Here is a 7,390-nt window from a genome sequence, read left to right on the forward strand (position 1 = left end):
ATTAATCCACCCTTAAAAAAACACCAAAATCTGCAAAATATCAAAGTCCTCTTTCCCCCATTTTATCTGCCTGGCTGGGGCATTTGACCATCTCGGTGGACATGACCACCTATTAGTAAGGTACACGAAAGTCAAAATAGTTGACTTTTTGACAATCATTTTTACAAAAAATGATTTTTTTTTTTTGAACTCACAAAAATAATGATTATCATATAATATATATATTATGGTCGATATCAGAAGCATGCTTACAATTAGATAAGCTAAACCTTCATTCATTTTTTAATTGTAACTTAATTTGATTGGATCAAGAACATCTATTATCTCACTCGACGATGCAGACCACACAATTGCATGCAAATATATACTTTTGAACTTATATTGCTTTTACTTACAAAATAAAAACACAATAATTACAATATAATTAATTAACTTAATTAAAATATATGCATGAAATAAGACATGAGATAAATTTAATTTAGATAAACTTTAAAAATAATTTTAGGAAAAATTGCTTTTTTGGTCCTCTATGTTTGTCACTTTGCGATTTCAGTCATTTATATGTTTAGATTTCATTTTAGTCCGCTATATTTATTTTTTTGGCAATTTTAGTCCTTTTTTCGATGCGGCGCTGACGTGGCACCAATTCAGTGCTGATATGGAGCTAACGTGTACAGTGCCACGTAAGCATTTTTAATAAAAAGGACCGAAATTGCAAAAAAACAGAACATGCAGAACTAAAACTGAAATGTGAAAACATAGAGGACCAAAATCGCAAAGTAACAAACATACAGGACTAAATTTACAATTTTCCCATAATTTTATAAGATATATATATGATAGACATTTTAAAATGACAATTCAAATACATTATATAGTAGCTTCATGTAACTGCAAAGTATACATATTTAATTAAAACATTTGTCAGACACGTCCAACAATTATAGATAATGTCAAAGATCATACAAAAAGATTGTCCTAATCTCATTTCAATTTTTAATTGTCCGTCGCTATATATTCCCCATTTTGTCCAAATGCATGGCCCCATGTAACGGCGTTAATATATATTTATATATGAGTAATGTTAGATGTATATCTCGGTGTACACTTTGGTTTACATAATTCCTTATTAATTATAAAATTTTTCTTGATCAACTAGATATTTATTTCTTATCATGGGTATTTTGAAATTAATGAGAGAAATTAAGAAAATTTTAAGTAAGGGTGTAAACCAAGGTATACACTATAAGATGTACATCTAGGATTTTTATATATATATATATTAACAAGATAATATTTGACCATCAAGTTTTTCAGCAAGCATGCGTCATGCATGATGCCATCTTTATCAATAATAATATATATATTTGTTTAAGAAGGATGTATCACAAGGAAAGAACCAATGCAACAAAATTAATGACGAAAGTTGAAAATTTAAATAAACAAGTTATTATAAGTAATATACTGATCAAATTAGCCGATACTATAAAATTATAATCATCAAATTCTAATAGGTAATCTCCGAACATATGACGGGGCTTGAAAATCTATATATATATAAAAGCAGAGTTTTTACTAAAAATAATAGTTTTCCGCCAAAACGTAATTGCTAAAAAAAGAAACCAGATAAATTAATAGTGTATATATATATATATATATATGTAATTATGGATGATGATGATGATTTTTTTATTCAAAATTTGAATTTTAATCGGATATCATCATTATTTTGAATTTTAATTAGTTTTTTTTTGTAAAAATATCCATAACTATATGATAATTATCAATTTTCGGTTTAAAATTTGATAAAATTTTATATTTTTTTAAAAAAAATCAATTAATTTTTGTGTATCTAAATACATATGAAAAATAAATGTTATATATATAATAATGTCTCAAACTTCAGTTAATTTTTTTTATTTCGATAGTGAAATTTTCATAAATACAATATACGATAATGTATCAATTTTTGGTTCAAAATTTGAAATTTAATTGGATTTTATCATATATCATTTTTAATTTTAGTTAATTTTTTTGTCCAATGTCCAGTGAAAATTACTTAACGCAATATATGATAATATAAAAATACTCCGTTTTATTTTTAAAAATTGATATTGTGTTATCACGGTTTTTAATTTCAGTTAATTTTTTATGATATTTTATGATATTGCACCAATTTTTCATAAAAATTTGAAATTTGGTATATATATGGAGATTTTCATAAACTCAATACATGATAATATAATAATTTTTAATTCAAAATTTGAAATTTGATAATATTTTATCATTATTTCTAAAATTTAATTAATTTTTCTCTCTCTATATATATAAATTTCAATTAATTTTGTTTATATATGTGTGTATGAAAATTTTCATAAATATTATACATGATAGCATACCAATTTTTTATTCTATATATATAATTAAAGCACGTAAATTCAATATTAAATTTTTTTTCGTTTACATTGATTCACATTTTCATGTATATATATATATATATATATGTGTGTGTGTGTGTGTGTGCATATATATATATATATGTATGTATCGTTGACATAATTTAGAAAATATAATTTATTTTAAAAATAATTATGTTGTAAGAAAGAAAGAGAAAATATTAATTCTATACTCATTTTTTTTTATGAAGAAATAAACGTCTGAAAGTTTATTTCTATTAAAATTTTGTAGATTTACAACATATGCAAAATGTATTAATTATAGTTAATTATATATATATATGTATATATATAGAATTATTTGATTGAATTATTATTTTATGTTTTTGTATTTTAAGTATGTTTTTAATATTTTAAGTGTGCTCAAGTTAAAATAGAAATTTTTATGTATACATGGTAAATCCACCAAATTTGAGTCGGTATATATATATATATATATATATATATATATATATATATAGATCCGATCCCCTGCACACTGCACCTTAGGGTGCAGGAAATTTTAGTGCGACCCCCATGGGTTTTAGTGGTTTTTGTTTTTTTTTTTTTTGCACCACAAAAACCCACCACGGGTAGTGGGTCGTAAACTCTTTACAAATTTTTCTTCTTTTAGAATTGGTTCACAATATAAATATATATCTATAATAATGTCCAAAAATAATTCGTTCAATTTAATTTATTTAAAGAAATTTAATTAGCAAAAAAATTAATAATAAAAAATAGATAATGATTAATACTATAAATAAATTAGTAAGTTTCTATTGAGATTATCTCACTAATCTTTATCCGTGAGACGGGTCAACTTTACTCATATTTACAATAAAAAATTATACTTTTTTCATAAAAATAATATTTTCATGGGTAATCCAAATAGAAGATTAGTATCACAAAACTGATCCGTAAGACCGTTCACAGTAGTTTTGTGTAAAATAAATATAACAATATATAAATTTTAATTCAAAATATGTTATTTCGTTTACATAATTTAAAAAGTCGAATTTTCTTCAAAATATACTTATGTTATAAAAAAAAGAGGTAAATATTAACATTGTACACATTTTTTATGGAGAAAAATACGTCTGAAAACTTGCTTCAATTCAGATTTTGATATATTTATAATATATATGCAAAATATTTCATAAATGATGTATCTATATAATATAACAATCTACTCAATCAAAGTTTGATAGTTTACCATATATATGTGTGAAATGCTCAATAATTTTTATATGTATGTATATCAAATCACAATTTACTGTTTACTGATGAAAATTTGAAAAATCTATCATATATACAAGAAAATTATCATTTCGATTTGAACACACACGTAATATATAAATATTTTTGGGGTACAATAAATGTCCCTATTGGGTAGAGCAATCGAACCATGACGTTTGAGTTGCTGCGTAGTTTAAAAGATTTGAGTTGTACCATTACCACCAGCTATAACTTTTGATAAAGCGACAAGTGTTCTGTCCTACATTTGATATCAGAGTCAATATCATGTGTTCGATTATCGTTTACAATTATTAGAGTTATCCATGAAGTAGACATGCATTGAGTGCTTAGCTACGATTGGTTCATTGTTACGATCTACTTTCGTATGAAAACAAGATAGATTTCAAGTTGTGATGCATATATATTTCATAATGTTGAGGTATATATATATATATATATATATATATATATACAGATTTGATATTATGAGCACCCATGATGTGCACTTTTGTGTGCACCGCTAACGTGGCACCCTCTACATCCAATAGATGAATGCCACGTCAACAGGTGCACACACAAGTGCACATGATAGGTTCTCACCATATCAAAACTCTATATATATATATATATATATATTTTCTTATTGATATTTATCTATCTATAAATGTAAATATAATTTTTTTTTCTATTTTATAGGGTTCACGCATGCATAGAACAATAAAATATGATGTCACAGAAAAAGTGAAACCAATCATAAAAAAATAGTCATCTTTATGCTATAAAAAACATAACTGTTGCAGAAAATAGACTGAAATATAAAATCAAATTTATAACTAAAACAAATGTATGCGAGTTTTTCGATGATACTTTTATTTCGAAAATGTTTGAATTTAAGAGCTTCAGAGATTTGAAAAGTATGGATGCCATCGATTAAACAAAAATTTTTGCTACATTTTTTTCCCTTCTTGATGTGTATATCACATTTTATATCTTTTTTACACATCTTATATCTTTTTTTTTACTTATTAGTTTTTATATTAGGTGTAATTTTTTACTTATGTTTTATTAATCTAACAAATTTTCTATCATTCTAACTTTTTCCAGATGTCATTGACAAAATGATATAAAGAGATTCCCTCCAAAATAGAGATTAATATCGTGTTACGAAATTTATTAATTTTGTCATTGAAGATTAATTAGTGAATTCCATTTTTCTTAACTTTCTCATTTTATTTGAGGTGAGTATCTATATTTTTTTTTTGTCGGGAACAATAAGTTACCATGTACTTTGTGAGAATTAAAAATTTGTTTTCTAACCGTACAATATATAATTCATTTAGATATTCTAAAAATAATAATCGATTTATCTAATTTGTATTTTATTTATTTGTTCAAAATTTCATATTTACTAATATTTATTGTTAATTATATAAAATAATATCCCGTGCATCGCACGGGTGAAATACTAGTATATATAAAAGTAATCTTTTTGGGTTGCATGACATAATCAAATATTTGAATTTTTTTGTGTGTGCTTGAAGTTACATATAATTAATCTATCTATAAGTTATCTTATCTATCTCACGTTTTTTTTGTCATATTATTTATATATCTTTCAATTATTTATCTTATATCAATCAAATCATAAATTATTTATCTTACATCAATCAAATCATTGAATTTAAATTACTATATTACCCTTTATAAATAATATTATTCATATTTTTATTAATTATTAAAAATATAAAATAGTAATTTACTATTTTCATATAATATATAATCAATCAAATCAAACAAACTATGGGAAAGTCTATGCTACCCCAAGGGCACTGTGACAATCCGTGATTGGTTAAAATTAGTGGGCCCCACTGATTTTAACCAATCATAATCAATCAAATCAAATCTTATATTAACTTTTATTTTTTTTTTATTTTTTATTACAATATATTACTTATCTATATATTATTTTTCTTATTACCAACTTCAAACGGACCCTTAAATGATAAAAACTAGTATTTTGATGTACGTATTCTGTACAATTGTATAATTTTTTTAAATTAATTTGGTTGATATTAAAATAGTTGTAATATAATAACTATAAAATTAATGAGAGACTTTATTGTAATTTATGTTCTTCTTGATCCCACTAACCTACCAAATTTTTGTGTTTATTAGACTAATATTTAATATAGTACACAGATACTAATTAGATTTAATTTATATATTCAACCAAAACTTCTATAAACTTCAATTTTCTACCTAGCTTCAGTCATTATGTTATGAAACCTTCGAGCCATTACATCATACGAAATTTTAATGATCATCAAATCAAAATCAATTACAAGGGATCAATGGTGAACGGATTTCAAATAATCTAACGTAGACTTTAATTCGCCTACGTACTCTATGCATTTATATATTTACTCCTGAGTTTGTGCATAATTCACGTTAAGAGATGAGATTGTTAAATGATAGATTAAAATATGATTATTAATATAATTTGATAGGATATTAAGTGGTTATGGAAAAATAGTAATATGTTTAGTTTGATTGATTAATTTGGGATTGATTTTTTTTTTTCTTTTTACCATTAGAAATTTATTATCCCTTCTAAAATTTAGGATTAAGAATTATTTTAAATTCCATTATTAACGGGCTTAAGAATTTATAATGATTTTTAATTTTGCAACTAAACATTAGATTAGTCGGTATTAATAATGTTATCTCTCGTTTATCAAAGAAAGTAAACGCAACCTTAAGGATTAAAATCAATACAATTGATTCTATTTTTTTCAATAAATGTCACAAATATCGATAAATCGCATCCCTTAACTATATGATTAGGTAATGTCCATAAAAGTATGATAAAATAATCCGATCAAGCGCACTTAAAACATCGGATTAGTAGAACCAAATTAATACGCACTTAAAAATCGATCGGATTATTATGTTTTTTGGATTAGTGTGTACTGTGGAGCAAATGGGTTGGGGAAAGTGTGTTCATGATTTGAAGGAATTGCTGAATATCAACTTAATTAAATTAGAATGGTCTAACTCATACCGTGTGAATAGAGAAGCTCGAGGTTCTTTTGGGTGATGAAATTATTTCTCATCATCCCAACAAATAAAAAAAAAACATTTTTTTTTGTTAAAACGATAAAATAAATATCATTCAATCAAAGGTGAACATTTTCATTTTACAAAGAGCGTCGATTTTTCGAGGGATAGAAAAAAAAAAGAAAAAAAGAGTTAGTTCTCAATAGAATTTTTTTTTAGCTAGAAAGTGAATCGAGATTAATTAGCTTGATACGACAATATCGAATTTTTGCACCATTGACTTTTCTACATTCTACACGAATATCGGCTACAAAAAATGTTCGTCCATCAATAGAAGTAATTAAGTTTTGATCAATGGTTAGCACAACATTCAGTGCATCCGATACAAGACATTGTGTGCTACCTTGTATTCATAGTTATGGATACAAGAGAGCAAATTGAAAGTGCTGACAACCAAATATATAATAATAATAATAATAATAAGGAAGTTGATATTTACACTCCATTTTGTGTTATTTATACTCTACTTCATGTGTAAAGTGGAGTGAAAATTTATTCACAAATGAAATTCAAATAACAAAAAATGAAGTGTAAATATCAAGTCTCTAATAATAATAATAATAATAATAATAATAATAATAGAAGAATGGTTATTTGAA

The sequence above is a fragment of the Henckelia pumila genome, chromosome 1, assembly GCF_033568475.1.
Source record: "Henckelia pumila isolate YLH828 chromosome 1, ASM3356847v2, whole genome shotgun sequence".
NCBI lineage: Eukaryota > Viridiplantae > Streptophyta > Magnoliopsida > Lamiales > Gesneriaceae > Henckelia > Henckelia pumila.